At 46.0% G+C, this 22,398-nt stretch overlaps 29 non-coding genes across 29 annotated transcripts; all 29 read left to right on the forward strand.

Annotated features, from left to right (window-relative positions):
• Positions 1 to 139: 139 nt before the first annotated feature.
• On the forward strand, positions 140 to 221 carry trnas-uga (transfer RNA serine (anticodon UGA)). Its single transcript has one exon. It is a non-coding gene; the product is annotated as a tRNA-Ser (tRNA).
• Positions 222 to 1,245: 1,024 nt separating this feature from the next.
• Positions 1,246 to 1,327, forward strand: trnas-cga (transfer RNA serine (anticodon CGA)). The gene has a single exon. It is a non-coding gene; the product is annotated as a tRNA-Ser (tRNA).
• Positions 1,328 to 1,735: 408 nt separating this feature from the next.
• trnas-uga (transfer RNA serine (anticodon UGA)) lies at positions 1,736 to 1,817 on the forward strand. Its single transcript has one exon. It is a non-coding gene; the product is annotated as a tRNA-Ser (tRNA).
• Positions 1,818 to 2,841: 1,024 nt separating this feature from the next.
• Positions 2,842 to 2,923, forward strand: trnas-cga (transfer RNA serine (anticodon CGA)). The gene has a single exon. It is a non-coding gene; the product is annotated as a tRNA-Ser (tRNA).
• A 408-nt stretch (positions 2,924 to 3,331) lies between these two features.
• Positions 3,332 to 3,413, forward strand: trnas-uga (transfer RNA serine (anticodon UGA)). Its single transcript has one exon. It is a non-coding gene; the product is annotated as a tRNA-Ser (tRNA).
• A 1,024-nt stretch (positions 3,414 to 4,437) lies between these two features.
• trnas-cga (transfer RNA serine (anticodon CGA)) lies at positions 4,438 to 4,519 on the forward strand. The gene has a single exon. It is a non-coding gene; the product is annotated as a tRNA-Ser (tRNA).
• Positions 4,520 to 4,943: 424 nt separating this feature from the next.
• trnas-uga (transfer RNA serine (anticodon UGA)) lies at positions 4,944 to 5,025 on the forward strand. Its single transcript has one exon. It is a non-coding gene; the product is annotated as a tRNA-Ser (tRNA).
• Positions 5,026 to 5,433: 408 nt separating this feature from the next.
• On the forward strand, positions 5,434 to 5,515 carry trnas-uga (transfer RNA serine (anticodon UGA)). Its single transcript has one exon. It is a non-coding gene; the product is annotated as a tRNA-Ser (tRNA).
• Positions 5,516 to 6,539: 1,024 nt separating this feature from the next.
• trnas-cga (transfer RNA serine (anticodon CGA)) lies at positions 6,540 to 6,621 on the forward strand. The gene has a single exon. It is a non-coding gene; the product is annotated as a tRNA-Ser (tRNA).
• A 424-nt stretch (positions 6,622 to 7,045) lies between these two features.
• trnas-uga (transfer RNA serine (anticodon UGA)) lies at positions 7,046 to 7,127 on the forward strand. The gene has a single exon. It is a non-coding gene; the product is annotated as a tRNA-Ser (tRNA).
• Positions 7,128 to 7,535: 408 nt separating this feature from the next.
• On the forward strand, positions 7,536 to 7,617 carry trnas-uga (transfer RNA serine (anticodon UGA)). The gene has a single exon. It is a non-coding gene; the product is annotated as a tRNA-Ser (tRNA).
• A 1,024-nt stretch (positions 7,618 to 8,641) lies between these two features.
• trnas-cga (transfer RNA serine (anticodon CGA)) lies at positions 8,642 to 8,723 on the forward strand. Its single transcript has one exon. It is a non-coding gene; the product is annotated as a tRNA-Ser (tRNA).
• Positions 8,724 to 9,131: 408 nt separating this feature from the next.
• On the forward strand, positions 9,132 to 9,213 carry trnas-uga (transfer RNA serine (anticodon UGA)). The gene has a single exon. It is a non-coding gene; the product is annotated as a tRNA-Ser (tRNA).
• Positions 9,214 to 9,621: 408 nt separating this feature from the next.
• Positions 9,622 to 9,703, forward strand: trnas-uga (transfer RNA serine (anticodon UGA)). The gene has a single exon. It is a non-coding gene; the product is annotated as a tRNA-Ser (tRNA).
• A 1,024-nt stretch (positions 9,704 to 10,727) lies between these two features.
• trnas-cga (transfer RNA serine (anticodon CGA)) lies at positions 10,728 to 10,809 on the forward strand. The gene has a single exon. It is a non-coding gene; the product is annotated as a tRNA-Ser (tRNA).
• A 408-nt stretch (positions 10,810 to 11,217) lies between these two features.
• Positions 11,218 to 11,299, forward strand: trnas-uga (transfer RNA serine (anticodon UGA)). Its single transcript has one exon. It is a non-coding gene; the product is annotated as a tRNA-Ser (tRNA).
• Positions 11,300 to 12,323: 1,024 nt separating this feature from the next.
• Positions 12,324 to 12,405, forward strand: trnas-cga (transfer RNA serine (anticodon CGA)). Its single transcript has one exon. It is a non-coding gene; the product is annotated as a tRNA-Ser (tRNA).
• Positions 12,406 to 12,813: 408 nt separating this feature from the next.
• On the forward strand, positions 12,814 to 12,895 carry trnas-uga (transfer RNA serine (anticodon UGA)). Its single transcript has one exon. It is a non-coding gene; the product is annotated as a tRNA-Ser (tRNA).
• Positions 12,896 to 13,919: 1,024 nt separating this feature from the next.
• trnas-cga (transfer RNA serine (anticodon CGA)) lies at positions 13,920 to 14,001 on the forward strand. Its single transcript has one exon. It is a non-coding gene; the product is annotated as a tRNA-Ser (tRNA).
• Positions 14,002 to 14,409: 408 nt separating this feature from the next.
• trnas-uga (transfer RNA serine (anticodon UGA)) lies at positions 14,410 to 14,491 on the forward strand. The gene has a single exon. It is a non-coding gene; the product is annotated as a tRNA-Ser (tRNA).
• A 1,024-nt stretch (positions 14,492 to 15,515) lies between these two features.
• trnas-cga (transfer RNA serine (anticodon CGA)) lies at positions 15,516 to 15,597 on the forward strand. The gene has a single exon. It is a non-coding gene; the product is annotated as a tRNA-Ser (tRNA).
• Positions 15,598 to 16,005: 408 nt separating this feature from the next.
• Positions 16,006 to 16,087, forward strand: trnas-uga (transfer RNA serine (anticodon UGA)). Its single transcript has one exon. It is a non-coding gene; the product is annotated as a tRNA-Ser (tRNA).
• Positions 16,088 to 17,111: 1,024 nt separating this feature from the next.
• Positions 17,112 to 17,193, forward strand: trnas-cga (transfer RNA serine (anticodon CGA)). Its single transcript has one exon. It is a non-coding gene; the product is annotated as a tRNA-Ser (tRNA).
• A 408-nt stretch (positions 17,194 to 17,601) lies between these two features.
• trnas-uga (transfer RNA serine (anticodon UGA)) lies at positions 17,602 to 17,683 on the forward strand. Its single transcript has one exon. It is a non-coding gene; the product is annotated as a tRNA-Ser (tRNA).
• A 1,024-nt stretch (positions 17,684 to 18,707) lies between these two features.
• Positions 18,708 to 18,789, forward strand: trnas-cga (transfer RNA serine (anticodon CGA)). The gene has a single exon. It is a non-coding gene; the product is annotated as a tRNA-Ser (tRNA).
• A 408-nt stretch (positions 18,790 to 19,197) lies between these two features.
• On the forward strand, positions 19,198 to 19,279 carry trnas-uga (transfer RNA serine (anticodon UGA)). The gene has a single exon. It is a non-coding gene; the product is annotated as a tRNA-Ser (tRNA).
• A 1,024-nt stretch (positions 19,280 to 20,303) lies between these two features.
• On the forward strand, positions 20,304 to 20,385 carry trnas-uga (transfer RNA serine (anticodon UGA)). The gene has a single exon. It is a non-coding gene; the product is annotated as a tRNA-Ser (tRNA).
• A 425-nt stretch (positions 20,386 to 20,810) lies between these two features.
• Positions 20,811 to 20,892, forward strand: trnas-uga (transfer RNA serine (anticodon UGA)). The gene has a single exon. It is a non-coding gene; the product is annotated as a tRNA-Ser (tRNA).
• A 1,024-nt stretch (positions 20,893 to 21,916) lies between these two features.
• Positions 21,917 to 21,998, forward strand: trnas-cga (transfer RNA serine (anticodon CGA)). The gene has a single exon. It is a non-coding gene; the product is annotated as a tRNA-Ser (tRNA).
• Positions 21,999 to 22,398: the final 400 nt, after the last annotated feature.

Here is a 22,398-nt window from a genome sequence, read left to right on the forward strand (position 1 = left end):
TACAGTAGATGGTTAAAAAAAACAGCCTGCAGAAACCCAATCAGCCATAAATTAAATGAGTGAATAGTAGACGGTAATTAATGCAGTCTGTTGAATATGGAGCGGGAAAACAGTTCATATGAATATCACACCCCAGGTGGCTGCGATGGCCGAGTGGTTAAGGCGTTGGACTTGAAATCCAATGGGGTTTCCCCGCGCAGGTTCGAATCCTGCTCGCAGCGAACAGGGAAATTTTGACATTCTACCTGTGCATTTAAGTTGCTACCTGCGAAACAACACCCTGTTCCAAAAATACAAGATAGAATAGAAGGTTTATCTAGATGGCAGAAAGACATCAAGTTAGACTTGAGCCAGGTCTATCTACTGACTGGACTAAATGAGGAATCTTGAGAAAGTTCATGACAGCAAAGATTCTTGTAGGGGACTCTTCCCATATTCAAGACCATCTTCAGGCGTGAGCTCCAGTCCACATATTTTCCAGTGCACTATGGAGGGTGTGATGGGACTGCATTCACTGCCAACAAAAGTCAAAGCAGCTGAGCCTAAATCCTACTCAAGACTGTCGTACATTTACAATAGGATGTGGATCCGTCAATGCGCCTACTCTCTGAGGACATGAGCAGGAAACAGCTTTCAAGCACGCTAAGGAACTTCTGCAATCCAGCAGGGTGTTAGTGCCCTAGGATGAAAACTAGAAACTGATCCTGTATTGTGATGCCTCAACATACGGTGGTGGAGCAGGACCAGCTCGTCGCGTTCCAGGGCTAGGAGAGCAAACGACAGGGTTTTCATCACGCATGATTTCATCTGCAGAGCCGAACTCTTTTCAGTCCAAGGCAAATTAGTGGTGGGAACCTCCGAGTACAGCAGAAGCAAAAAATTTAAACCAAGTTCATACCACGGTTAATAAAGCACATCACTGGGCCAGGTTCCCACAGTGTTTGCTAGGAAAAAATTTCTCATTGTCAAACAACACCTGGATCATGCTTTCAGCAGTCATAATGGGGATCTGCCAGAACCGATACCAGCCTTCATACATACAGTCTTGTGTAGAACTTATCATGGAAGGGTGCCTGATGGCTTAACCAGTAAGGAGCTGTGATGATCTCAAGGACATAGAAGCCCAACAGAGCACATGAAGATCTTCACAAAGTTAAGAAGAATTTTGAGCAGAATGTTAGAAAGAGTTTTTCTTTTACAAGTTTGGTGGTTCGACAACATTTAGGTACGCCGCGTCCCACCGGAGCTGTGATGGCCGAGAGGTTAAGGCGTTGGACTCGAAATCCAATGGGGTTTCCCCGCGCAGGTTCGAACCCTGCTCGCAGCGAGGTTTTACCGTATGTCTAGATAAACACCATTCTCTCTCACAGCCAGCTCAACAGTTACCGCTTGTACCCTGGAGCAGTTCTACAAAGGCCTACCTCTACAGAGCTGGACCTCAGCAGTAACCTGGGTAAAGATCCAGCATAAACCCACGAACTGCTCTACATTCAGGGCTGAAACCCTTCTAGCGAAGCAGAGGACGTTACAAGGGAGGAGACAGATCGTTGCTTAGAAAATACCACAAGACCTCTCGCAATAAACAATCCAAGTATGTACAGTAGATGGTTAAAAAAAACAGCCTGCAGAAACCCAATCAGCCATAAATTAAATGAGTGAATAGTAGACGGTAATTAATGCAGTCTATTGAATATGGAGCGGGAAAACAGTTCATATGAATATCACACCCCAGGTGGCTGCGATGGCCGAGTGGTTAAGGCGTTGGACTTGAAATCCAATGGGGTTTCCCCGCGCAGGTTCGAATCCTGCTCGCAGCGAACAGGGAAATTTTTACATTCTACCTGTGCATTTAAGTTGCTACCTGCGAAACAACACCCTGTTCCAAAAATACAAGATAGAATAGAAGGTTTATCTAGATGGCAGAAAGACATCAAGTTAGACTTGAGCCAGGTCTATCTACTGACTGGACTAAATGAGGAATCTTGAGAAAGTTCATGACAGCAAAGATTCTTGTAGGGGACTCTTCCCATATTCAAGACCACCTTCAGGCGTGAGCTCCAGTCCACCTATTTTCCAGTGCACTATGGAGGGTGTGATGGGACTGCATCCACTGCCAACAAAAGTCAAAGCAGCTGAGCTTAAATCCTACTCAAGACTGTCGTACGTTTACAATAGGATGTGGATCCGTCAATGCGCCTACTCTCTGAGGACATGAGCAGGAAACAGCTTTCAAGCACGCTAAGGAACTTCTGCAATCCAGCAGGGTGTTAGTGCCCTAGGATGAAAACTAGAAACTGATCCTGTACTGTGATGCCTCAACATACGGTGGTGGAGCAGGACTAGCTCGTCGCGTTCCAGGGCTAGGAGAGCAAACGACAGGGTTTTCATCACGCATGATTTCATCTGCAGAGCCGAACTTTTTTCAGTCCAAGGCAAATTAGTGGTGGGAACCTCCGAGTACAGCAGAAGCAAAAAATTTAAACCAAGTTCATACCACGGTTAATAAAGCACATCACTGGGCCAGGTTCCCACAGTGTTTGCTAGGAAAAAATTTCTCATTGTCAAACAACACCTGGATCATGCTTTCAGCAGTCATAATGGGGATCTGCCAGAACCGATACCAGCCTTCATACATACAGTCTTGTGTAGAACTTATCATGGAAGGGTGCCTGATGGCTTAACCAGTAAGGAGCTGTGATGATCTCAAGGACATAGAAGCCCAACAGAGCACATGAAGATCTTCACAAAGTTAAGAAGAATTTTGAGCAGAATGTTAGAAAGAGTTTTTCTTTTACAAGTTTGGTGGTTCGACAACATTTAGGTACGCCGCGTCCCACCGGAGCTGTGATGGCCGAGAGGTTAAGGCGTTGGACTCGAAATCCAATGGGGTTTCCCCGCGCAGGTTCGAACCCTGCTCGCCGCGAGGTTTTACCGTATGTCTAGATAAACACCATTCTCTCTCACAGCCAGCTCAACAGTTACCGCTTGTACCCTGGAGCAGTTCTACAAAGGCCTACCTCTACAGAGCTGGACCTCAGCAGTAACATGGGTAAAGATAGAGCATAAACCCACAAACTGCTCTACATTCAGGACTGAAACCCTTCTAGCGAAGCAGAGGACGTTACAAGGGAGGAGACAGAGCGTTGCTTAGAAAATACCACAAGACCTCTCGCAATAAACAATCCAAGTATGTACAGTAGATGGTTAAAAAAAACAGCCTGCAGAAACCCAATCAGCCATAAATTAAATGAGTGAATAGTAGACGGTAATTAATGCATTCTATTGAATATGGAGCGGGAAAACAGTTCATATGAACGCCACACCCCAGGTGGCTGCGATGGCCGAGTGGTTAAGGCGTTGGACTTGAAATCCAATGGGGTTTCCCTGCGCAGGTTCGAACCCTGCTCGCAGCGAACAGGGAAATTTTGACATTCTACCTGTGCATTCAAGTTGCTACCTGTGAAACAACACCCTGTTCCAAAAATACAAGATAGAATAGAAGGTTTATCTAGATGGCAGAAAGACATCAAGTTAGACTTAAGCCAGGTCTATCTACTGACTGGACTAAATGAGGAATCTTGAGAAAGTTCATGACAGCAAAAATTCTTGTAGGGGACTCTTCCCATATTCAAGACCATCTTCAGGCGTGAGCTCCAGTCCACATATTTTCCAGTGCACTATGGAGGGTGTGATGGGACTGCATTCACTGCCAACAAAAGTCAAAGCATCTGAGCCTAAATCCTACTCAAGACTGTCGTACGTTTACAATAGGATGTGGATCCGTCAATGCGCCTACTCTCTGAGGACATGAGCAGGAAACAGCTTTCAAGCACGCTAAGGAACTTCTGCAATCCAGCAGGGTGTTAGTGCCCTAGGATGAAAACTAGAAACTGATCCTGTATTGTGATGCCTCAACATACGGTGGTGGAGCAGGACTAGCTCGTCGCGTTCCAGGGCTAGGAGAGCAAACGACAGGGTTTTCATCACGCATGATTTCATCTGCAGAGCCGAACTCTTTTCAGTCCAAGGCAAATTAGTGGTGGGAACCTCCGAGTACAGCAGAAGCAAAAAATTTAAACCAAGTTCATACCACGGTTAATAAAGCACATCACTGGGCCAGGTTCCCACAGTGTTTGCTAGGAAAAAATTTCTCATTGTCAAACAACACCTGGATCATGCTTTTAGCAGTCATAATGGGGATCTGCCAGAACCGATACCAGCCTTCATACATACAGTCTTGTGTAGAACTTATCATGGAAGGGTGCCTGATGGCTTAACCAGTAAGGAGCTGTGATGATCTCAAGGACATAGAAGCCCAACAGAGCACATGAAGATCTTCACAAAGTTAAGAAGAATTTTGAGCAGAATGTTAGAAAGAGTTTTTCTTTTACAAGTTTGGTGGTTCGACAACATTTAGGTACGCCGCGTCCCACCGGAGCTGTGATGGCCGAGAGGTTAAGGCGTTGGACTCGAAATCCAATGGGGTTTCCCCGCGCAGGTTCGAACCCTGCTCGCAGCGAGGTTTTACCGTATGTCTAGATAAACACCATTCTCTCTCACAGCCAGCTCAACAGTTACCGCTTGTACCCTGGAGCAGTTCTACAAAGGCCTACCTCTACAGAGCTGGACCTCTACAGAGCTGGACCTCAGCAGTAACCTGGGTAAAGATCCAGCCTAAACCCACGAACTGCTCTACATTCAGGGCTGAAACCCTTCTAGCGAAGCAGAGGACGTTACAAGGGAGGAGACAGATCGTTGCTTAGAAAATACCACAAGACCTCTCGCAATAAACAATCCAAGTATGTACAGTAGATGGTTAAAAAAAACAGCCTGCAGAAACCCAATCAGCCATAAATTAAATGAGTGAATAGTAGACGGTAATTAATGCAGTCTATTGAATATGGAGCGGGAAAACAGTTCATATGAATATCACACCCCAGGTGGCTGCGATGGCCGAGTGGTTAAGGCGTTGGACTTGAAATCCAATGGGGTTTCCCCGCGCAGGTTCGAACCCTGCTCGCAGCGAGGTTTTACCGTATGTCTAGATAAACACCATTCTCTCTCACAGCCAGCTCAACAGTTACCGCTTGTACCCTGGAGCAGTTCTACAAAGGCCTACCTCTACAGAGCTGGACCTCAGCAGTAACATGGGTAAAGATCCAGCATAAACCCACGAACTGCTCTACATTCAGGACTGAAACCCTTCTAGCGAAGCAGAGGACGTTACAAGGGAGGAGACAGAGCGTTGCTTAGAAAATACCACAAGACCTCTCGCAATAAACAATCCAAGTATGTACAGTAGATGGTTAAAAAAAACAGCCTGCAGAAACCCAATCAGCCATAAATTAAATGAGTGAATAGTAGACGGTAATTAATGCATTCTATTGAATATGGAGCGGGAAAACAGTTCATATGAACGCCACACCCCAGGTGGCTGCGATGGCCGAGTGGTTAAGGCGTTGGACTTGAAATCCAATGGGGTTTCCCTGCGCAGGTTCGAACCCTGCTCGCAGCGAACAGGGAAATTTTGACATTCTACCTGTGCATTCAAGTTGCTACCTGTGAAACAACACCCTGTTCCAAAAATACAAGATAGAATAGAAGGTTTATCTAGATGGCAGAAAGACATCAAGTTAGACTTAAGCCAGGTCTATCTACTGACTGGACTAAATGAGGAATCTTGAGAAAGTTCATGACAGCAAAAATTCTTGTAGGGGACTCTTCCCATATTCAAGACCATCTTCAGGCGTGAGCTCCAGTCCACATATTTTCCAGTGCACTATGGAGGGTGTGATGGGACTGCATTCACTGCCAACAAAAGTCAAAGCATCTGAGCCTAAATCCTACTCAAGACTGTCGTACGTTTACAATAGGATGTGGATCCGTCAATGCGCCTACTCTCTGAGGACATGAGCAGGAAACAGCTTTCAAGCACGCTAAGGAACTTCTGCAATCCAGCAGGGTGTTAGTGCCCTAGGATGAAAACTAGAAACTGATCCTGTATTGTGATGCCTCAACATACGGTGGTGGAGCAGGACTAGCTCGTCGCGTTCCAGGGCTAGGAGAGCAAACGACAGGGTTTTCATCACGCATGATTTCATCTGCAGAGCCGAACTCTTTTCAGTCCAAGGCAAATTAGTGGTGGGAACCTCCGAGTACAGCAGAAGCAAAAAATTTAAACCAAGTTCATACCACGGTTAATAAAGCACATCACTGGGCCAGGTTCCCACAGTGTTTGCTAGGAAAAAATTTCTCATTGTCAAACAACACCTGGATCATGCTTTTAGCAGTCATAATGGGGATCTGCCAGAACCGATACCAGCCTTCATACATACAGTCTTGTGTAGAACTTATCATGGAAGGGTGCCTGATGGCTTAACCAGTAAGGAGCTGTGATGATCTCAAGGACATAGAAGCCCAACAGAGCACATGAAGATCTTCACAAAGTTAAGAAGAATTTTGAGCAGAATGTTAGAAAGAGTTTTTCTTTTACAAGTTTGGTGGTTCGACAACATTTAGGTACGCCGCGTCCCACCGGAGCTGTGATGGCCGAGAGGTTAAGGCGTTGGACTCGAAATCCAATGGGGTTTCCCCGCGCAGGTTCGAACCCTGCTCGCAGCGAGGTTTTACCGTATGTCTAGATAAACACCATTCTCTCTCACAGCCAGCTCAACAGTTACCGCTTGTACCCTGGAGCAGTTCTACAAAGGCCTACCTCTACAGAGCTGGACCTCTACAGAGCTGGACCTCAGCAGTAACCTGGGTAAAGATCCAGCCTAAACCCACGAACTGCTCTACATTCAGGGCTGAAACCCTTCTAGCGAAGCAGAGGACGTTACAAGGGAGGAGACAGATCGTTGCTTAGAAAATACCACAAGACCTCTCGCAATAAACAATCCAAGTATGTACAGTAGATGGTTAAAAAAAACAGCCTGCAGAAACCCAATCAGCCATAAATTAAATGAGTGAATAGTAGACGGTAATTAATGCAGTCTATTGAATATGGAGCGGGAAAACAGTTCATATGAATATCACACCCCAGGTGGCTGCGATGGCCGAGTGGTTAAGGCGTTGGACTTGAAATCCAATGGGGTTTCCCCGCGCAGGTTCGAACCCTGCTCGCAGCGAGGTTTTACCGTATGTCTAGATAAACACCATTCTCTCTCACAGCCAGCTCAACAGTTACCGCTTGTACCCTGGAGCAGTTCTACAAAGGCCTACCTCTACAGAGCTGGACCTCAGCAGTAACATGGGTAAAGCTCCAGCATAAACCCACGAACTGCTCTACATTCAGGACTGAAACCCTTCTAGCGAAGCAGAGGACGTTACAAGGGAGGAGACAGAGCGTTGCTTAGAAAATACCACAAGACCTCTCGCAATAAACAATCCAAGTATGTACAGTAGATGGTTAAAAAAAACAGCCTGCAGAAACCCAATCAGCCATAAATTAAATGAGTGAATAGTAGACGGTAATTAATGCAGTCTATTGAATATGGAGCGGGAAAACAGTTCATATGAATATCACACCCCAGGTGGCTGCGATGGCCGAGTGGTTAAGGCGTTGGACTTGAAATCCAATGGGGTTTCCCTGCGCAGGTTCGAACCCTGCTCGCAGCGAACAGGGAAATTTTGACATTCTACCTGTGCATTCAAGTTGCTACCTGTGAAACAACACCCTGTTCCAAAAATACAAGATAGAATAGAAGGTTTATCTAGATGGCAGAAAGACATCAAGTTAGACTTAAGCCAGGTCTATCTACTGACTGGACTAAATGAGGAATCTTGAGAAAGTTCATGACAGCAAAAATTCTTGTAGGGGACTCTTCCCATATTCAAGACCATCTTCAGGCGTGAGCTCCAGTCCACATATTTTCCAGTGCACTATGGAGGGTGTGATGGGACTGCATTCACTGCCAACAAAAGTCAAAGCATCTGAGCCTAAATTCTACTCAAGACTGTCGTACGTTTACAATAGGATGTGGATCCGTCAATGCGCCTACTCTCTGAGGACATGAGCAGGAAACAGCTTTCAAGCACGCTAAGGAACTTCTGCAATCCAGCAGGGTGTTAGTGCCCTAGGATGAAAACTAGAAACTGATCCTGTATTGTGATGCCTCAACATACGGTGGTGGAGCAGGACCAGCTCGTCGCGTTCCAGGGCTAGGAGAGCAAACGACAGGGTTTTCATCACGCATGATTTCATCTGCAGAGCCGAACTCTTTTCAGTCCAAGGCAAATTAGTGGTGGGAACCTCCGAGTACAGCAGAAGCAAAAAATTTAAACCAAGTTCATACCACGGTTAATAAAGCACATCACTGGGCCAGGTTCCCACAGTGTTTGCTAGGAAAAAATTTCTCATTGTCAAACAACACCTGGATCATGCTTTCAGCAGTCATAATGGGGATCTGCCAGAACCGATACCAGCCTTCATACATACAGTCTTGTGTAGAACTTATCATGGAAGGGTGCCTGATGGCTTAACCAGTAAGGAGCTGTGATGATCTCAAGGACATAGAAGCCCAACAGAGCACATGAAGATCTTCACAAAGTTAAGAAGAATTTTGAGCAGAATGTTAGAAAGAGTTTTTCTTTTACAAGTTTGGTGGTTCGACAACATTTAGGTACGCCGCGTCCCACCGGAGCTGTGATGGCCGAGAGGTTAAGGCGTTGGACTCGAAATCCAATGGGGTTTCCCCGCGCAGGTTCGAACCCTGCTCGCAGCGAGGTTTTACCGTATGTCTAGATAAACACCATTCTCTCTCACAGCCAGCTCAACAGTTACCGCTTGTACCCTGGAGCAGTTCTACAAAGGCCTACCTCTACAGAGCTGGACCTCAGCAGTAACCTGGGTAAAGATCCAGCCTAAACCCACGAACTGCTCTACATTCAGGGCTGAAACCCTTCTAGCGAAGCAGAGGACGTTACAAGGGAGGAGACAGATCGTTGCTTAGAAAATACCACAAGACCTCTCGCAATAAACAATCCAAGTATGTACAGTAGATGGTTAAAAAAAACAGCCTGCAGAAACCCAATCAGCCATAAATTAAATGAGTGAATAGTAGACGGTAATTAATGCAGTCTATTGAATATGGAGCGGGAAAACAGTTCATATGAATATCACACCCCAGGTGGCTGCGATGGCCGAGTGGTTAAGGCGTTGGACTTGAAATCCAATGGGGTTTCCCCGCGCAGGTTCGAACCCTGCTCGCAGCGAGGTTTTACTGTATGTCTAGATAAACACCATTCTCTCTCACAGCCAGCTCAACAGTTACCGCTTGTACCCTGGAGCAGTTCTACAAAGGCCTACCTCTACAGAGCTGGACCTCAGCAGTAACATGGGTAAAGATCCAGCATAAACCCACGAACTGCTCTACATTCAGGGCTGAAACCCTTCTAGCGAAGCAGAGGACGTTACAAGGGAGGAGACAGAGCGTTGCTTAGAAAATACCACAAGACCTCTCGCAATAAACAATCCAAGTATGTACAGTAGATGGTTAAAAAAAACAGCCTGCAGAAACCCAATCAGCCATAAATTAAATGAGTAAATAGTAGACAGTAATTAATGCATTCTATTGAATATGAAGCGGGAAAACAGCTCATATGAACACCACACCCCAGGTGGCTGCGATGGCCGAGTGGTTAAGGCGTTGGACTTGAAATCCAATGGGGTTTCCCCGCGCAGGTTCGAACCCTGCTCGCAGCGAACAGGGAAATTTTGACATTCTACCTGTGCATTCAAGTTGCTACCTGCGAAACAACACCCTGTTCCAAAAATACAAGATAGAATAGAAGGTTTATCTAGATGGCAGAAAGACATCAAGTTAGACTTAAGCCAGGTCTATCTACTGACTGGACTAAATGAGGAATCTTGAGAAAGTTCATGACAGCAAAAATTCTTGTAGGGGACTCTTCCCATATTCAAGACCATCTTCAGGCGTGAGCTCCAGTCCACCTATTTTCCAGTGCACTATGGAGGGTGTGATGGGACTGCATCCAGTGCCAACAAAAGTCAAAGCAGCTGAGCTTAAATCCTACTCAAGACTGTCGTACGTTTACAATAGGATGTGGATCCGTCAATGCGCCTACTCTCTGAGGACATGAGCAGGAAACAGCTTTCAAGCACGCTAAGGAACTTCTGCAATCCAGCAGGGTGTTAGTGCCCTAGGATGAAAACTAGAAACTGATCCTGTACTGTGATGCCTCAACATACGGTGGTGGAGCAGGACTAGCTCGTCGCGTTCCAGGGCTAGGAGAGCAAACGACAGGGTTTTCATCACGCATGATTTCATCTGCAGAGCCGAACTCTTTTCAGTCCAAGGCAAATTAGTGGTGGGAACCTCCGAGTACAGCAGAAGCAAAAAATTTAAACCAAGTTCATACCACGGTTAATAAAGCACATCACTGGGCCAGGTTCCCACAGTGTTTGCTAGGAAAAAATTTCTCATTGTCAAACAACACCTGGATCATGCTTTCAGCAGTCATAGCGGGGATCTGCCAGAACCGATACCAGCCTTCATACATACAGTCTTGTGTAGAACTTATCATGGAAGGGTGCCTGATGGCTTAACCAGTAAGGAGCTGTGATGATCTCAAGGACATAGAAGCCCAACAGAGCACATGAAGATCTTCACAAAGTAAAGAAGAATTTTGAGCAGAATGTTAGAAAGAGTTTTTCTTTTACAAGTTTGGTGGTTCGACAACATTTAGGTACGCCGCGTCCCACCGGAGCTGTGATGGCCGAGAGGTTAAGGCGTTGGACTCGAAATCCAATGGGGTTTCCCCGCGCAGGTTCGAACCCTGCTCGCAGCGAGGTTTTACCGTATGTCTAGATAAACACCATTCTCTCTCACAGCCAGCTCAACAGTTACCGCTTGTACCCTGGAGCAGTTCTACAAAGGCCTACCTCTACAGAGCTGGACCTCAGCAGTAACATGGGTAAAGATCCAGCATAAACCCACGAACTGCTCTACATTCAGGGCTGAAACCCTTCTAGCGAAGCAGAGGACGTTACAAGGGAGGAGACAGAGCGTTGCTTAGAAAATACCACAAGACCTCTCGCAATAAACAATCCAAGTATGTACAGTAGATGGTTAAAAAAAACAGCCTGCAGAAACCCAATCAGCCATAAATTAAATGAGTAAATAGTAGACGGTAATTAATGCATTCTATTGAATATGAAGCGGGAAAACAGTTCATATGAACACCACACCACAGGTGGCTGCGATGGCCGAGTGGTTAAGGCGTTGGGCTTGAAATCCAATGGGGTTTCCCCGCGCAGGCTCGAACCCTGCTCGCAGCGAACAGGGAAATTTTGACATTCTACCTGTGCATTCAAGTTGCTACCTGCGAAACAACACCCTGTTCCAAAAATACAAGATAGAATAGAAGGTTTATCTAGATGGCAGAAAGACATCAAGTTAGACTTAAGCCAGGTCTATCTACTGACTGGACTAAATGAGGAATCTTGAGAAAGTTCATGACAGCAAAAATACTTGTAGGGGACTCTTCCCATATTCAAGACCATCTTCAGGCGTGAGCTCCAGTCCACCTATTTTCCAGTGCACTATGGAGGGTGTGATGGGACTGCATCCAGTGCCAACAAAAGTCAAAGCAGCTGAGCTTAAATCCTACTCAAGACTGTCGTACGTTTACAATAGGATGTGGATCCGTCAATGCGCCTACTCTCTGAGGACATGAGCAGGAAACAGCTTTCAAGCACGCTAAGGAACTTCTGCAATCCAGCAGGGTGTTAGTGCCCTAGGATGAAAACTAGAAACTGATCCTGTACTGTGATGCCTCAACATACGGTGGTGGAGCAGGACTAGCTCGTCGCGTTCCAGGGCTAGGAGAGCAAACGACAGGGTTTTCATCACGCATGATTTCATCTGCAGAGCCGAACTCTTTTCAGTCCAAGGCAAATTAGTGGTGGGAACCTCCGAGTACAGCAGAAGCAAAAAATTTAAACCAAGTTCATACCACGGTTAATAAAGCACATCACTGGGCCAGGTTCCCACAGTGTTTGCTAGGAAAAAATTTCTCATTGTCAAACAACACCTGGATCATGCTTTCAGCAGTCATAATGGGGATCTGCCAGAACCGATACCAGCCTTCATACATACAGTCTTGTGTAGAACTTATCATGGAAGTGTGCCTGATGGCTTAACCAGTAAGGAGATGTGATGATCTCAAGGACATAGAAGCCCAACAGAGCACATGAAGATCTTCACAATGTAAAGAAGAATTTTGAGCAGAATGTTAGAAAGAGTTTTTCTTTTACAAGTTTGGTGGTTCGACAACATTTAGGTACGCCGCGTCCCACCGGAGCTGTGATGGCCGAGAGGTTAAGGCGTTGGACTCGAAATCCAATGGGGTTTCCCCGCGCAGGTTCGAACCCTGCTCGCAGCGAGGGTTTACCGTATGTCTAGATAAACACCATTCTCTCTCACAGCCAGCTCAACAGTTACCGCTTGTACCCTGGAGCAGTTCTGCAAAGGCCTACCTCTACAGAGCTGGACCTCAGCAGTAACATGGGTAAAGATCCAGCATAAACCCACGAACTGCTCTACATTCAGGGCTGAAACCCTTCTAGCGAAGCAGAGGACGTTACAAGGGAGGAGACAGAGCGTTGCTTAGAAAATACCACAAGACCTCTCGCAATAAACAATCCAAGTATGTACAGTAGATGGTTAAAAAAAACAGCCTGCAGAAACCCAATCAGCCATAAATTAAATGAGTAAATAGTAGACAGTAATTAATGCATTCTATTGAATATGAAGCGGGAAAACAGCTCATATGAACACCACACCCCAGGTGGCTGCGATGGCCGAGTGGTTAAGGCGTTGGACTTGAAATCCAATGGGGTTTCCCTGCGCAGGTTCGAACCCTGCTCGCAGCGAACAGGGAAATTTTGACATTCTACCTGTGCATTCAAGTTGCTACCTGCGAAACAACACCCTGTTCCAAAAATACAAGATAGAATAGAAGGTTTATCTAGATGGCAGAAAGACATCAAGTTAGACTTAAGCCAGGTCTATCTACTGACTGGACTAAATGAGGAATCTTGAGAAAGTTCATGACAGCAAAAATTCTTGTAGGGGACTCTTCCCATATTCAAGACCATCTTCAGGCGTGAGCTCCAGTCCACCTATTTTCCAGTGCACTATGGAGGGTGTGATGGGACTGCATCCAGTGCCAACAAAAGTCAAAGCAGCTGAGCTTAAATCCTACTCAAGACTGTCGTACGTTTACAATAGGATGTGGATCCGTCAATGCGCCTACTCTCTGAGGACATGAGCAGGAAACAGCTTTCAAGCACGCTAAGGAACTTCTGCAATCCAGCAGGGTGTTAGTGCCCTAGGATGAAAACTAGAAACTGATCCTGTACTGTGATGCCTCAACATACGGTGGTGGAGCAGGACTAGCTCGTCGCGTTCCAGGGCTAGGAGAGCAAACGACAGGGTTTTCATCACGCATGATTTCATCTGCAGAGCCGAACTCTTTTCAGTCCAAGGCAAATTAGTGGTGGGAACCTCCGAGTACAGCAGAAGCAAAAAATTTAAACCAAGTTCATACCACGGTTAATAAAGCACATCACTGGGCCAGGTTCCCACAGTGTTTGCTAGGAAAAAATTTCTCATTGTCAAACAACACCTGGATCATGCTTTCAGCAGTCATAACGGGGATCTGCCAGAACCGATACCAGCCTTCATACATACAGTCTTGTGTAGAACTTATCATGGAAGGGTGCCTGATGGCTTAACCAGTAAGGAGCTGTGATGATCTCAAGGACATAGAAGCCCAACAGAGCACATGAAGATCTTCACAAAGTAAAGAAGAATTTTGAGCAGAATGTTAGAAAGAGTTTTTCTTTTACAAGTTTGGTGGTTCGACAACATTTAGGTACGCCGCGTCCCACCGGAGCTGTGATGGCCGAGAGGTTAAGGCGTTGGACTCGAAATCCAATGGGGTTTCCCCGCGCAGGTTCGAACCCTGCTCGCAGCGAGGTTTTACCGTATGTCTAGATAAACACCATTCTCTCTCACAGCCAGCTCAACAGTTACCGCTTGTACCCTGGAGCAGTTCTACAAAGGCCTACCTCTACAGAGCTGGACCTCAGCAGTAACATGGGTAAAGATCCAGCATAAACCCACGAACTGCTCTACATTCAGGGCTGAAACCCTTCTAGCGAAGCAGAGGACGTTACAAGGGAGGAGACAGAGCGTTGCTTAGAAAATACCACAAGACCTCTCGCAATAAACAATCCAAGTATGTACAGTAGATGGTTAAAAAAAACAGCCTGCAGAAACCCAATCAGCCATAAATTAAATGAGTAAATAGTAGACAGTAATTAATGCATTTTATTGAATATGAAGCGGGAAAACAGCTCATATGAACACCACACCCCAGGTGGCTGCGATGGCCGAGTGGTTAAGGCGTTGGACTTGAAATCCAATGGGGTTTCCCCGCGCAGGTTCGAACCCTGCTCGCAGCGAACAGGGAAATTTTGACATTCTACCTGTGCATTCAAGTTGCTACCTGCGAAACAACACCCTGTTCCAAAAATACAAGATAGAATAGAAGGTTTATCTAGATGGCAGAAAGACATCAAGTTAGACTTAAGCCAGGTCTATCTACTGACTGGACTAAATGAGGAATCTTGAGAAAGTTCATGACAGCAAAAATTCTTGTAGGGGACTCTTCCCATATTCAAGACCATCTTCAGGCGTGAGCTCCACTCCACCTATTTTCCAGTGCACTATGGAGGGTGTGATGGGACTGCATCCAGTGCCAACAAAAGTCAAAGCAGCTGAGCTTAAATCCTACTCAAGACTGTCGTACGTTTACAATAGGATGTGGATCCGTCAATGCGCCTACTCTCTGAGGACATGAGCAGGAAACAGCTTTCAAGCACGCTAAGGAACTTCTGCAATCCAGCAGGGTGTTAGTGCCCTAGGATGAAAACTAGAAACTGATCCTGTACTGTGATGCCTCAACATACGGTGGTGGAGCAGGACTAGCTCGTCGCGTTCCAGGGCTAGGAGAGCAAACGACAGGGTTTTCATCACGCATGATTTCATCTGCAGAGCCGAACTCTTTTCAGTCCAAGGCAAATTAGTGGTGGGAACCTCCGAGTACAGCAGAAGCAAAAAATTTAAACCAAGTTCATACCACGGTTAATAAAGCACATCACTGGGCCAGGTTCCCACAGTGTTTGCTAGGAAAAAATTTCTCATTGTCAAACAACACCTGGATCATGCTTTCAGCAGTCATAATGGGGATCTGCCAGAACCGATACCAGCCTTCATACATACAGTCTTGTGTAGAACTTATCATGGAAGTGTGCCTGATGGCTTAACCAGTAAGGAGCTGTGATGATCTCAAGGACATAGAAGCCCAACAGAGCACATGAAGATCTTCACAAAGTAAAGAAGAATTTTGAGCAGAATGTTAGAAAGAGTTTTTCTTTTACAAGTTTGGTGGTTCGACAACATTTAGGTACGCTGCGTCCCACCGGAGCTGTGATGGCCGAGAGGTTAAGGCGTTGGACTCGAAATCCAATGGGGTTTCCCCGCGCAGGTTCGAACCCTGCTCGCAGCGAGGTTTTACCGTATGTCTAGATAAACACCATTCTCTCTCACAGCCAGCTCAACAGTTACCGCTTGTACCCTGGAGCAGTTCTACAAAGGCCTACCTCTACAGAGCTGGACCTCAGCAGTAACATGGGTAAAGATCCAGCATAAACCCACGAACTGCTCTACATTCAGGGCTGAAACCCTTCTAGCGAAGCAGAGGACGTTACAAGGGAGGAGACAGAGCGTTGCTTAGAAAATACCACAAGACCTCTCGCAATAAACAATCCAAGTATGTACAGTAGATGGTTAAAAAAAACAGCCTGCAGAAACCCAATCAGCCATAAATTAAATGAGTGAATAGTAGACGGTAATTAATGCATTCTATTGAATATGGAGCGGGAAAACAGTTCATATGAACGCCACACCCCAGGTGGCTGCGATGGCCGAGTGGTTAAGGCGTTGGACTTGAAATCCAATGGGGTTTCCCTGCGCAGGTTCGAACCCTGCTCGCAGCGAACAGGGAAATTTTGACATTCTACCTGTGCATTCAAGTTGCTACCTGCGAAACAACACCCTGTTCCAAAAATACAAGATAGAATAGAAGGTTTATCTAGATGGCAGAAAGACATCAAGTTAGACTTAAGCCAGGTCTATCTACTGACTGGACTAAATGAGGAATCTTGAGAAAGTTCATGACAGCAAAAATTCTTGTAGGGGACTCTTCCCATATTCAAGACCATCTTCAGGCGTGAGCTCCAGTCCACCTATTTTCCAGTGCACTATGGAGGGTGTGATGGGACTGCATCCAGTGCCAACAAAAGTCAAAGCAGCTGAGCTTAAATCCTACTCAAGACTGTCGTACGTTTACAATAGGATGTGGATCCGTCAATGCGCCTACTCTCTGAGGACATGAGCAGGAAACAGCTTTCAAGCACGCTAAGGAACTTCTGCAATCCAGCAGGGTGTTAGTGCCCTAGGATGAAAACTAGAAACTGATCCTGTACTGTGATGCCTCAACATACGGTGGTGGAGCAGGACTAGCTCGTCGCGTTCCAGGGCTAGGAGAGCAAACGACAGGGTTTTCATCACGCATGATTTCATCTGCAGAGCCGAACTCTTTTCAGTCCAAGGCAAATTAGTGGTGGGAACCTCCGAGTACAGCAGAAGCAAAAAATTTAAACCAAGTTCATACCACGGTTAATAAAGCACATCACTGGGCCAGGTTCCCACAGTGTTTGCTAGGAAAAAATTTCTCATTGTCAAACAACACCTGGATCATGCTTTCAGCAGTCATAACGGGGATCTGCCAGAACCGATACCAGCCTTCATACATACAGTCTTGTGTAGAACTTATCATGGAAGGGTGCCTGATGGCTTAACCAGTAAGGAGCTGTGATGATCTCAAGGACATAGAAGCCCAACAGAGCACATGAAGATCTTCACAAAGTAAAGAAGAATTTTGAGCAGAATGTTAGAAAGAGTTTTTCTTTTACAAGTTTGGTGGTTCGACAACATTTAGGTACGCCGCGTCCCACCGGAGCTGTGATGGCCGAGAGGTTAAGGCGTTGGACTCGAAATCCAATGGGGTTTCCCCGCGCAGGTTCGAACCCTGCTCGCAGCGAGGTTTTACCGTATGTCTAGATAAACACCATTCTCTCTCACAGCCAGCTCAACAGTTACCGCTTGTACCCTGGAGCAGTTCTACAAAGGCCTACCTCTACAGAGCTGGACCTCAGCAGTAACATGGGTAAAGATCCAGCATAAACCCACGAACTGCTCTACATTCAGGGCTGAAACCCTTCTAGCGAAGCAGAGGACGTTACAAGGGAGGAGACAGAGCGTTGCTTAGAAAATACCACAAGACCTCTCGCAATAAACAATCCAAGTATGTACAGTAGATGGTTAAAAAAAACAGCCTGCAGAAACCCAATCAGCCATAAATTAAATGAGTAAATAGTAGACAGTAATTAATGCATTTTATTGAATATGAAGCGGGAAAACAGCTCATATGAACACCACACCCCAGGTGGCTGCGATGGCCGAGTGGTTAAGGCGTTGGACTTGAAATCCAATGGGGTTTCCCCGCGCAGGTTCGAACCCTGCTCGCAGCGAACAGGGAAATTTTGACATTCTACCTGTGCATTCAAGTTGCTACCTGCGAAACAACACCCTGTTCCAAAAATACAAGATAGAATAGAAGGTTTATCTAGATGGCAGAAAGACATCAAGTTAGACTTAAGCCAGGTCTATCTACTGACTGGACTAAATGAGGAATCTTGAGAAAGTTCATGACAGCAAAAATTCTTGTAGGGGACTCTTCCCATATTCAAGACCATCTTCAGGCGTGAGCTCCACTCCACCTATTTTCCAGTGCACTATGGAGGGTGTGATGGGACTGCATCCAGTGCCAACAAAAGTCAAAGCAGCTGAGCTTAAATCCTACTCAAGACTGTCGTACGTTTACAATAGGATGTGGATCCGTCAATGCGCCTACTCTCTGAGGACATGAGCAGGAAACAGCTTTCAAGCACGCTAAGGAACTTCTGCAATCCAGCAGGGTGTTAGTGCCCTAGGATGAAAACTAGAAACTGATCCTGTACTGTGATGCCTCAACATACGGTGGTGGAGCAGGACTAGCTCGTCGCGTTCCAGGGCTAGGAGAGCAAACGACAGGGTTTTCATCACGCATGATTTCATCTGCAGAGCCGAACTCTTTTCAGTCCAAGGCAAATTAGTGGTGGGAACCTCCGAGTACAGCAGAAGCAAAAAATTTAAACCAAGTTCATACCACGGTTAATAAAGCACATCACTGGGCCAGGTTCCCACAGTGTTTGCTAGGAAAAAATTTCTCATTGTCAAACAACACCTGGATCATGCTTTCAGCAGTCATAATGGGGATCTGCCAGAACCGATACCAGCCTTCATACATACAGTCTTGTGTAGAACTTATCATGGAAGTGTGCCTGATGGCTTAACCAGTAAGGAGCTGTGATGATCTCAAGGACATAGAAGCCCAACAGAGCACATGAAGATCTTCACAAAGTAAAGAAGAATTTTGAGCAGAATGTTAGAAAGAGTTTTTCTTTTACAAGTTTGGTGGTTCGACAACATTTAGGTACGCTGCGTCCCACCGGAGCTGTGATGGCCGAGAGGTTAAGGCGTTGGACTCGAAATCCAATGGGGTTTCCCCGCGCAGGTTCGAACCCTGCTCGCAGCGAGGTTTTACCGTATGTCTAGATAAACACCATTCTCTCTCACAGCCAGCTCAACAGTTACCGCTTGTACCCTGGAGCAGTTCTACAAAGGCCTACCTCTACAGAGCTGGACCTCAGCAGTAACATGGGTAAAGATCCAGCATAAACCCACGAACTGCTCTACATTCAGGGCTGAAACCCTTCTAGCGAAGCAGAGGACGTTACAAGGGAGGAGACAGAGCGTTGCTTAGAAAATACCACAAGACCTCTCGCAATAAACAATCCAAGTATGTACAGTAGATGGTTAAAAAAAACAGCCTGCAGAAACCCAATCAGCCATAAATTAAATGAGTGAATAGTAGACGGTAATTAATGCATTCTATTGAATATGGAGCGGGAAAACAGTTCATATGAACGCCACACCCCAGGTGGCTGCGATGGCCGAGTGGTTAAGGCGTTGGACTTGAAATCCAATGGGGTTTCCCTGCGCAGGTTCGAACCCTGCTCGCAGCGAACAGGGAAATTTTGACATTCTACCTGTGCATTCAAGTTGCTACCTGCGAAACAACACCCTGTTCCAAAAATACAAGATAGAATAGAAGGTTTATCTAGATGGCAGAAAGACATCAAGTTAGACTTAAGCCAGGTCTATCTACTGACTGGACTAAATGAGGAATCTTGAGAAAGTTCATCACAGCAAAAATTCTTGTAGGGGACTCTTCCCATATTCAAGACCATCTTCAGGCGTGAGCTCCAGTCCACATATTTTCCAGTGCACTATGGAGGGTGTGATGGGACTGCATTCACTGCCAACAAAAGTCAAAGCATCTGAGCTTAAATCCTACTCAAGACTGTCGTACGTTTACAATAGGATGTGGATCCGTCAATGCGCCTACTCTCTGAGGACATGAGCAGGAAACAGCTTTCAAGCACGCTAAGGAACTTCTGCAATCCAGCAGGGTGTTAGTGCCCTAGGATGAAAACTAGAAACTGATCCTGTATTGTGATGCCTCAACATACGGTGGTGGAGCAGGACCAGCTCGTCGCGTTCCAGGGCTAGGAGAGCAAACGACAGGGTTTTCATCACGCATGATTTCATCTGCAGAGCCGAACTCTTTTCAGTCCAAGGCAAATTAGTGGTGGGAACCTCCGAGTACAGCAGAAGCAAAAAATTTAAACCAAGTTCATACCACGGTTAATAAAGCACATCACTGGGCCAGGTTCCCACAGTGTTTGCTAGGAAAAAATTTCTCATTGTCAAACAACACCTGGATCATGCTTTCAGCAGTCATAATGGGGATCTGCCAGAACCGATACCAGCCTTCATACATACAGTCTTGTGTAGAACTTATCATGGAAGGGTGCCTGATGGCTTAACCAGTAAGGAGCTGTGATGATCTCAAGGACATAGAAGCCCAACAGAGCACATGAAGATCTTCACAAAGTTAAGAAGAATTTTGAGCAGAATGTTAGAAAGAGTTTTTCTTTTACAAGTTTGGTGGTTCGACAACATTTAGGTACGCCGCGTCCCACCGGAGCTGTGATGGCCGAGAGGTTAAGGCGTTGGACTTGAAATCCAATGAGGTTTCCCCGCGCAGGTTCGAACCCTGCTCGCAGCGAGGTTTTTAACGTATGTCTAGATAAACACCATTCTCTCTCACAGCCAGCTCAACAGTTACCGCTTGTACCCTGGAGCAGTTCTACAAAGGCCTACCTCTACAGAGCTGGACCTCTACAGAGCTGGACCTCAGCAGTAACCTGGGTAAAGATCCAGCATAAACCCACGAACTGCTCTACATTCAGGGCTGAAACCCTTCTAGCGAAGCAGAGGACGTTACAAGGGAGGAGACAGATCGTTGCTTAGAAAATACCACAAGACCTCTCGCAATAAACAATCCAAGTATGTACAGTAGATGGTTAAAAAAAACAGCCTGCAGAAACCCAATCAGCCATAAATTAAATGAGTGAATAGTAGACGGTAATTAATGCAGTCTATTGAATATGGAGCGGGAAAACAGTTCATATGAATATCACACCCCAGGTGGCTGCGATGGCCGAGTGGTTAAGGCGTTGGACTTGAAATCCAATGGGGTTTCCCCGCGCAGGTTCGAATCCTGCTCGCAGCGAACAGGGAAATTTTGACATTCTACCTGTGCATTTAAGTTGCTACCTGCGAAACAACACCCTGTTCCAAAAATACAAGATAGAATAGAAGGTTTATCTAGATGGCAGAAAGACATCAAGTTAGACTTGAGCCAGGTCTATCTACTGACTGGACTAAATGAGGAATCTTGAGAAAGTTCATGACAGCAAAGATTCTTGTAGGGGACTCTTCCCATATTCAAGACCACCTTCAGGCGTGAGCTCCAGTCCACCTATTTTCCAGTGCACTATGGAGGGTGTGATGGGACTGCATCCACTGCCAACAAAAGTCAAAGCAGCTGAGCTTAAATCCTACTCAAGACTGTCGTACGTTTACAATAGGATGTGGATCCGTCAATGCGCCTACTCTCTGAGGACATGAGCAGGAAACAGCTTTCAAGCACGCTAAGGAACTTCTGCAATCCAGCAGGGTGTTAGTGCCCTAGGATGAAAACTAGAAACTGATCCTGTACTGTGATGCCTCAACATACGGTGGTGGAGCAGGACTAGCTCGTCGCGTTCCAGGGCTAGGAGAGCAAACGACAGGGTTTTCATCACGCATGATTTCATCTGCAGAGCCGAACTCTTTTCAGTCCAAGGCAAATTAGTGGTGGGAACCTCCGAGTACAGCAGAAGCAAAAAATGTAAACCAAGTTCATACCACGGTTAATAAAGCACATCACTGGGCCAGGTTCCCACAGTGTTTGCTAGGAAAAAATTTCTCATTGTGAAACAACACCTGGATCATGCTTTCAGCAGTCATAATGGGGATCTGCCAGAACCGATACCAGCCTTCATACATACAGTCTTGTGTAGAACTTATCATGGAAGGGTGCCCGATGGCTTAACCAGTAAGGAGCTGTGATGATCTCAAGGACATAGAAGCCCAACAGAGCACATGAAGATCTTCACAAAGTAAAGAAGAATTTTGAGCAGAATGTTAGAAAGAGTTTTTCTTTTACAAGTTTGGTGGTTCGACAACATTTAGGTACGCCGCGTCCCACCGGAGCTGTGATGGCCGAGAGGTTAAGGCGTTGGACTCGAAATCCAATGGGGTTTCCCCGCGCAGGTTCGAACCCTGCTCGCAGCGAGGTTTTACCGTATGTCTAGATAAACACCATTCTCTCTCACAGCCAGCTCAACAGTTACCGCTTGTACCCTGGAGCAGTTCTACAAAGGCCTACCTCTACAGAGCTGGACCTCAGCAGTAACCTGGGTAAAGATCCAGCATAAACCCACGAACTGCTCTACATTCAGGGCTGAAACCCTTCTAGCGAAGCAGAGGACGTTACAAGGGAGGAGACAGATCGTTGCTTAGAAAATACCACAAGACCTCTCGCAATAAACAATCCAAGTATGTACAGTAGATGGTTAAAAAAAACAGCCTGCAGAAACCCAATCAGCCATAAATTAAATGAGTGAATAGTAGACGGTAATTAATGCAGTCTATTGAATATGGAGCGGGAAAACAGTTCATATGAATATCACAC

The sequence above is a fragment of the Clarias gariepinus genome, chromosome 17, assembly GCF_024256425.1.
Source record: "Clarias gariepinus isolate MV-2021 ecotype Netherlands chromosome 17, CGAR_prim_01v2, whole genome shotgun sequence".
Lineage (NCBI taxonomy): Eukaryota > Metazoa > Chordata > Actinopteri > Siluriformes > Clariidae > Clarias > Clarias gariepinus.